Source organism: Micromys minutus (assembly GCF_963924665.1).
Source record: "Micromys minutus genome assembly, chromosome: X".
NCBI lineage: Eukaryota > Metazoa > Chordata > Mammalia > Rodentia > Muridae > Micromys > Micromys minutus.
This window is the reverse complement of record NC_137970.1, coordinates 2,670,773-2,677,994: the sequence shown is the minus strand read 5'-3', so window position 1 is coordinate 2,677,994 and position 7,222 is coordinate 2,670,773. Positions and strand designations below refer to the sequence as shown.

Here is a 7,222-nt window from a genome sequence, read left to right as displayed (position 1 = left end):
CTGGAAGAAGCTAAGGAGGAGGGTGATCCTGTAGGAAGACCAGCAGTCTCAACTAACCTGGAACCCCGAGATCTCTCAGACACTGGATCACTAAGCAGAAAGCATGCACCAGCTGATATGAGGCCCCCAACACATATACAGCAGAGGACTCAGTCAGAGAAGATGCACCTAACCCTCAAGAGACTGGAGGCCCCAGGGAGTGGGGAGGTCTGATGGGTTGAGGGGTGGGAACATCCTCGTGGAGACGAGGGTGGGGGGAGGTATGGGATGTGGAACAGTCAGAGGATAGACTGAGAGGGAATAAAATCTGGATTGTAAAAGAAGATTAAATAAAATTTAAAAATAATATATTAAACAGGGCCAGTGAAATGGCTCAGCAAGTAAAAATGCCACAGAAGCCTGATGACCCAATTTTGACTCCTAGAACTCAAGTAAAGGTGAAAAAATAAACTGACTCCACAAAGTTGTTCTTTGACCCACACATATTCAGTGTGGTGTGTTCTCTTAGTCTCTCTCTCTCTCTCTCTCTCTCTCTCTCTCTCTCTTTCTCTCTCTCTCATCCTTACATACATCCTACATGACAATAAAGTTTAACATTTTAAGAACATCAAATGACAGATGATAGAATTCCAAAGAGAAACTGACACTCGCACAAATACAGTCTGTATAAATAATACAGAAAAACATTAGAAATGTAGAAGATTTTAATAAAAACTCATGTAGGTAGATTTAATATACATTGATCAACCAACCACACCCAAAATACACATTTTCAAGTGAACAGGAAACATTTAAAATAGACCAAGACTCAATAGAGCATTTGCTCAGCATTCAGTAAGGCCCTGGGCTCTATTCCAGCACATGCACAAGCCCCAGGGTCAATCCCAAAACCATTTTTAAAAACTAATATGTATATTTTTAAAACCCAGAAAATTGCCTAGGCAAGAATAGACCATTTTCTAGGCCAGCAAACAATTTTTAAATTCTTTTGGTTTGCTTTGTTTTAAAACAGTCTCACTATGTAGCATTGGCCTAGAACTCGCTATGTAAACTGTACTGGCCTCAAACTCTTAGAGATCTGTCTGCTTCTGCCTCTCAAGTGCTGAGACTAAAGGTGAGAGCCACCACATCTGGCTCAAATCAATACGTTTGAGACAATGTCTCATAGATTAGACTGATCTGGAGCTCACTACTTCAAACTCACAATCCTCCTTCAGCCTCCCAAGTGTTGCTATTACAGGCACGAAGCACCATGCCCATCTCTAATTGATTTCAGAAGACACAATCCAAAGGATCCCAACAGTCACCAAAAGCTGATTTAAGGAGTGATTCCAGGACAGTGCTCTCCTGAGGGTTAGTGAAGTATCCCAAGATGGCTAGGCATAAACTTTCTCTAAAAACCATTGATTGGATATCTTTTGTGGAGATCATACCCCCAGACAAGAAGACAATTAATTGGAGATGCCCTAAAGTCCTGGAATGAGACCCTACATACCAGGTTGGCTAGTCTGCCTGAGAAGCCACCAGCGATTGACTGATGTGGCCAAGGCTGGCTTGGTGGATGATTTTCAAAAGAAATATAATTCCCTGAAGATTCCTGTGCCTGAGGATAAACACGCAGCCCTGGTGGACAACAAGGAAACGGAGGATGTGAAGAACTGTGCTGAGTTCATGTCTGGATCCCAGGCCAGGATCCAGGAGTACAAGAATCAGCTGGAGAAAGTGAGGAACAAAATTCCCTTTGACCAGATGACCATTGATGACTTGAATGAGATCTTCCCAGAAACCAAGCTAGACAAGAAGAAGTACCTGTACTGGCTCCACCAGCCCAGGGAGAACCTAGGAAGCAGCAGCCCAGGAAGGAACCCCGGCTGACATGAAATAAAATGTTTATATAGTGAAAAATATAAGGAGTGATTCCTGCCAACACTTTGATATTAGTCCAATGTCAGTAACCTTGGATTTTTGTCATCCAGGACTATGAGAGAATACATTTCTATTTTAAGACAAAGCAATTATTGAAGTATTCAAGTCAAACAGTATATTCTTTGACCACAAAGAAATGAGATTATACGCATCAACTATAATCATTCCTGGAAAATCCAAATAGAAGAAACTAAAACACACTTCTAAATAATATATCAGTCAGAGTACTCACAAAAAGAAATAATGAGGCCTGGGGGTGTAGCTCGGTGGCATAACTCAGGGTTAGTATTTAGTATGCTGATGATGTCAGATTCAATCCCCAGCCCATGATAGATTTGATATATAGATAGATGACAGGCCGGTAAATAGATGGTAGATAGATAGATAGATAGATAGATAGATAGATGGATGGATGGATGGATGGATGGATGGATGGATGGATAGATAGATAGATAGATAGATAGATAGATAGATAGATAGATAGATAGATGGAAAATAACTTTTCAATTATAGAATATGCTTTCAATGGCTATGTAGTTCTATGGTAGAATATGTTACCTAGCATGAACAGGCCTCTGGTTAAATCTTAACAATAACAACAAAAAACTTGAATGGAATGAAAAGAAACCCCAAGTGAGATGCTACTAAAACAATATATTGGAGAGATTCTAGAGAACTTAATGCTTATATTAGAAAGCAAGGGTCTATTCCTACTAGCTGGAGATAGACTGTAGCCCGGCAGGTCATTCAGTGGAAGGAGAGAGACATCAACCCACCCACAAAACATTCAACCCAAAATTTGTCCTGCCTACAAGATGCACAGGGATAATGATGGAGCAGAGACTGAGAAAACAGCCAACCAATGACTGATCTAACTTGAGACCCATCCCATGTGAGAAAGCCGACCCATGACATGACACTATTAATGATACTCTGCTACGCTTGCAGACAGGAACCTAGTGTAACAGTGTTCTGAGAGGATTCATCCAGCAACAGATGGAAACAGATGCAGAGACCCACAGCCAAACACTGGACAGAGCTTGGGGAGTCTTATATAAAAGTGGGGGATAAAATTGAGCAAGCCAGAGATGGGTCAAGAGCACCATAAGAAGACCTACATAGTCAACTAATCTGGGCCTATGGGGGCTCACAGAGACTGAACCACCAACCAAAGAATATGCAGGGGCTGGACCTAGATTCCCATGGTCCCCTAACAATCAGTGTGGGGGACTGTCTCTTACTCTGTTTCCTACCATTGGATCCCCTTTTAATATCTGGACTGCTTGATTTGGCCTCAATTGGAGAGCATGTTCCAGGATAAAGTAGTACCCAAGGAAGGCTTCTCCTTCTCTAAGGAGAAGGGGAGAAGGTGATGAGAGAAAGGATTTGTAAGGGTTAGAGTAGGAGGAGAAGAGGGAGGGTGGCTGTGATTGGGATGTAATGCGAATAAAAAATAAATTATGGGAAGAAAGAAAGCAAGGGTCCAGTGGGCACCCTGACAGACTGTAATACCATGATGGTAGACAGTGGGGGATGTACACAAGTTTCAAGGCCAACTGACCTACATAGTTCCAGTTCAGTCAGGGCTACATAGCGAGATCCTGTCTCAAAGACAAGCAAACAAAACAATTGGCTGCAGAGATGCCTCTGTCTGTAAAGTGCCTACCACACAAGCAAAACAACTTGAGTTCAGATGCCCAGAACCATGTAAAAGGCCTGGCCTAATGGTGCACACCTGGAATCGTAGCAGCGAGGCGGCAGGAAGAGCTCGCTGAGCAGCAAACCCAGTTGAACTGATGAGCTTCAGGTTGAGACCCTGTCTCAAGAAATAAAAGTCAAACATAACCCAGGAAAGACACTTGATGTTGACTTCTGGCCTCTATATGCACAAGTGCACATACTAACAAGTGTATATGCCACACACAGCTACACACACACTCGCGCACGCACACACATTAACAGTACTCAAATAAGCACATGTTTAGAAATTCCAGGTAAGGAGAAGAAGAAAGACAATTATAAATATCAGTGTTGAAATAAAAAAGGAAATTCTTGGGGCTGGAGAGATGGCTCAGCAGTTAAGAGCACTGAATGCTCTTCCAGAGGTTCTGAGTTCAAATCCCAGCAACCACAAGGTGGCTCACAACCATCTATAATGGGATCTGATGCCCTCTTCTGGTGTGTCTAAAGACAATGACACTGTACTCATATAAAATAAATCTTTAAAAGACAAAGAAAATTCTTGAAACCAAAAGTTACTTTGTCTACTTGCTTACTTATTTTATTTTTGTTACTGTTTGTTGTTTCTTGAGAGGTCTTACTACAGCCCCGAGTAGCCTCAAACTAGCTATGCATCAGAAGATGACAAACTGATCTGTTTCAGCCTCCTGAATGCTGGGGTTACAGGCTCCAAAGTTGGTTCTTTGAAAAACTAAAATAAGATAAATAAAAGTCTTGGTAGACTTAACAAGAAAAAAAGAAAGGCAAATTATCAGTATGAAAATGAGAAAAGAAATGATGCAGACACTAAGGAAATAACGGCAGGATATGATAACCAATCTCAGCAAAAGTCCACGCCACACGGTAAGCTGAACAGTGGACAGGTGCCTAAGACACATGGGGAGCTCACTGAAGAGAAAGTGGATACACGTGTAGATGTTTATTATTGAATAACACAGCTGAAAACTTTCTCAAGGAAACTCCATCACTAGTAAGTCTAACTAGCTTTCAAAGAACAGGTATGACTGGTGCCACAAGAAATTCCCCAAAAATGAGCAAGAGAAAAGTTTGCAGCTAGGAGGCCAGCATTACCCACTCAGAAAAGCACAAAATAAAACCACAGACTGATATTCTCCATAAATATCTATGGAGAGCCTTTAAGAAAAACCTTAAGAAAAGCAAAATCTTAGCTGAATCCCACAGGTCAGCAGAACGTGCAGGTGGGGTTTATCTCAGAAATGCGGTCCGTTTTACATCAATTGATGTAACATAGAAGACTCCACTTTTTCAGCTTTTATATCTCAAAAATTAACGAGTACTTGATTTTACATTTCCTCAGATTGGTAAAATTGTTAATTGTTGAATATAATGGTTTGCATGCCTAATCCCAGAATCTAGTAGGCTGAAGTAGTCAGATTGTGAATTTAAGATTATCCTAGTCCAGAGACTAAAGGAAAGGCCATCCAGAGACTGCCCCACCTGGGGATCCACCCCATATGAAGCCACCAAACCCAGTCACTATTGCTGATGTCAAGAAGTGCATGCTGACAAGAGCCTGATATGGATGTATCCTGAGAGGCTCTGCCAGAGCCTTACTGATACATTAAGATGCTTGTAGCCAATCATTAGACTGAGCACAGGGACCCCAGTGGAGGAGCTAGAGAAAAGACTGAAGGAGCTGAAAGAGTGTGAAACTCCACAGGAAGAACAACAATATCAACCAACCAATACCTCCATATCTCCCAGGGACTAAACTACCAACCATTGAGCACAAATAGCAGGACCCATGGCCCCAGCCACATATGTAGCAGAGGATCGATAACATTGTCTGGTATCAATAGGAGGAGAAGCCCTTGGACCAGTGAAGGCTCATTTCCCCAGTGTAGGAAAATGCCAGGGTGGTGAGGTGGAAGTGGGTGGGTGGGAGGGGGAGCATCCTCATAGAAGCAGGGGGAAGGGGGATGGGAGGGGGAACTGGGAAAGGGGATAACATTTGAAATGTAAATACAAACTATCTAATAAAAAAGGATATCCTAGTCTACACAGTTTGTCAGGGTTGTATAGCAATACTCCAATAAAACTTCAGTACTGAGGCTGTAACTCCTTGATAGTATGCTTGACTTCCATGAGCAAGGCCTTGAATTCCATCCCCAGTGCTGAGAAAAAAGAAGTCATGTTGTCTTTTGAACCTACTGTAACCTAGCTCCCTTCCCTTGCAGTGCATTTATCAAAATGAACTTTGTGTATCTGTATTCTTCTCTGACCTTCAAGAAGAAACAATGCCCTTTACAGTGATAACTGCACATTTGTCTAAAGGTGACTCCCTCTGAAGTTTTTGTTGGTGTTTTTTGCCTTCCTTGTCTTTTACTCCCCTTGAGAAAATGTTAAGGATTAATCCGAAAGAAGAGAGCATTTAGTTGCTATAGGTACACTTCAGGAGTATCGTGTTCAGATAAAACTATTAAATGTGTCATATCTCAAAGTAGGAAAGAAAAGCTTATTAAATTGGGGGGGTTGTAGATCCTGTGAATATTTTTACATGACACCTCTGTTTGGTTATGAGAAAAGAAAGAAACTTAATTCTAATACAAAGACCTTCTGATTTAGCTGAGTTTTCTGTGGTTTTGATTTATGTTGTTTTGAGCAGGCTCTCAGTTCATATCCCTGGTTGGTCTGCAGCTCACTACCAGGCTAGTCTTCAAAGATCTTCCCACCTCGGCCTCATAGAGTGCTGAGAATAAAGGAAAATTCAGTGGTTAGCATACATGTGAAATAGCAGTTTGCAGAGAATAAGGATTACATCATTTAAACATTCCCTGTACAATTCTCTATGGCTTGGCTGTTGTGTTGTGATACAGGAGCCTGGAGCTTCACTCCTGTGTAAGGTACAAGTTCTGCATCTTAGCAACACACCCTACTCCCCACCCCCTCAGGAGGTAAGTGAGTCCCCATTCTTTCTACACCTGCGCACACAAGAAAACAGCTAAACGAAATGATAATAGACATCCTGAAAAAAAAAGTTCAACCTTATAAAACTTTCAAATTGCGGCTTCAAATGGTAAGGAATTCATGAGTTAGCTCTAACAGACACTTTCAGAATCTAACTCTGGATACAATATGAAGTTGGGGGACCAGCAGGGTGGCTCCATCAGGTAAAGGTACTTGCCACCAAGCCTGATCTGTTCTTTTTCTCAGGGCCCACCTGGTAGAAGGAGAGAATCAATTTCCACAAGTTGTCCTTTGACCTCCAGATGTGTGCCATGGTAACGCCTACAGACATGTGTACACATACTAAGTAATTTTTAAAATGTAATGCCCACTTTTTAAAAAGTTGGTTGATAAATACACTAGAAAGATTATAAATTGATAGTTCAAAGTTGAAAACAGATATACTGGCCAATGAATACAATATTTTTATTCTTCTTTTCTACAATGGCATTGCCCTTAGAAAGAAAGAAGGAAGGAGAGAAAGAAAAGGAAGCCTAAGTGTAAGGACAAATTTTATTTTTACAAGAAACACATTTTGAGGACTACAAATTACAAAGTAAAAACAGATCATTACACAGAAATCTAATGT

The 7,222-nt window shown here is 41.3% G+C and overlaps 1 pseudogene across 1 annotated transcript; it reads left to right on the top strand.

Annotated features, from left to right (window-relative positions):
• The first annotated feature begins 1,372 nt into the window (after positions 1–1,372).
• LOC308415823 (ATP synthase subunit d, mitochondrial-like) lies at positions 1,373–1,875 on the top strand (annotated as a pseudogene). The gene has a single exon. The product of its transcript is annotated as an ATP synthase subunit d, mitochondrial-like (transcript).
• Positions 1,876–7,222: the final 5,347 nt, after the last annotated feature.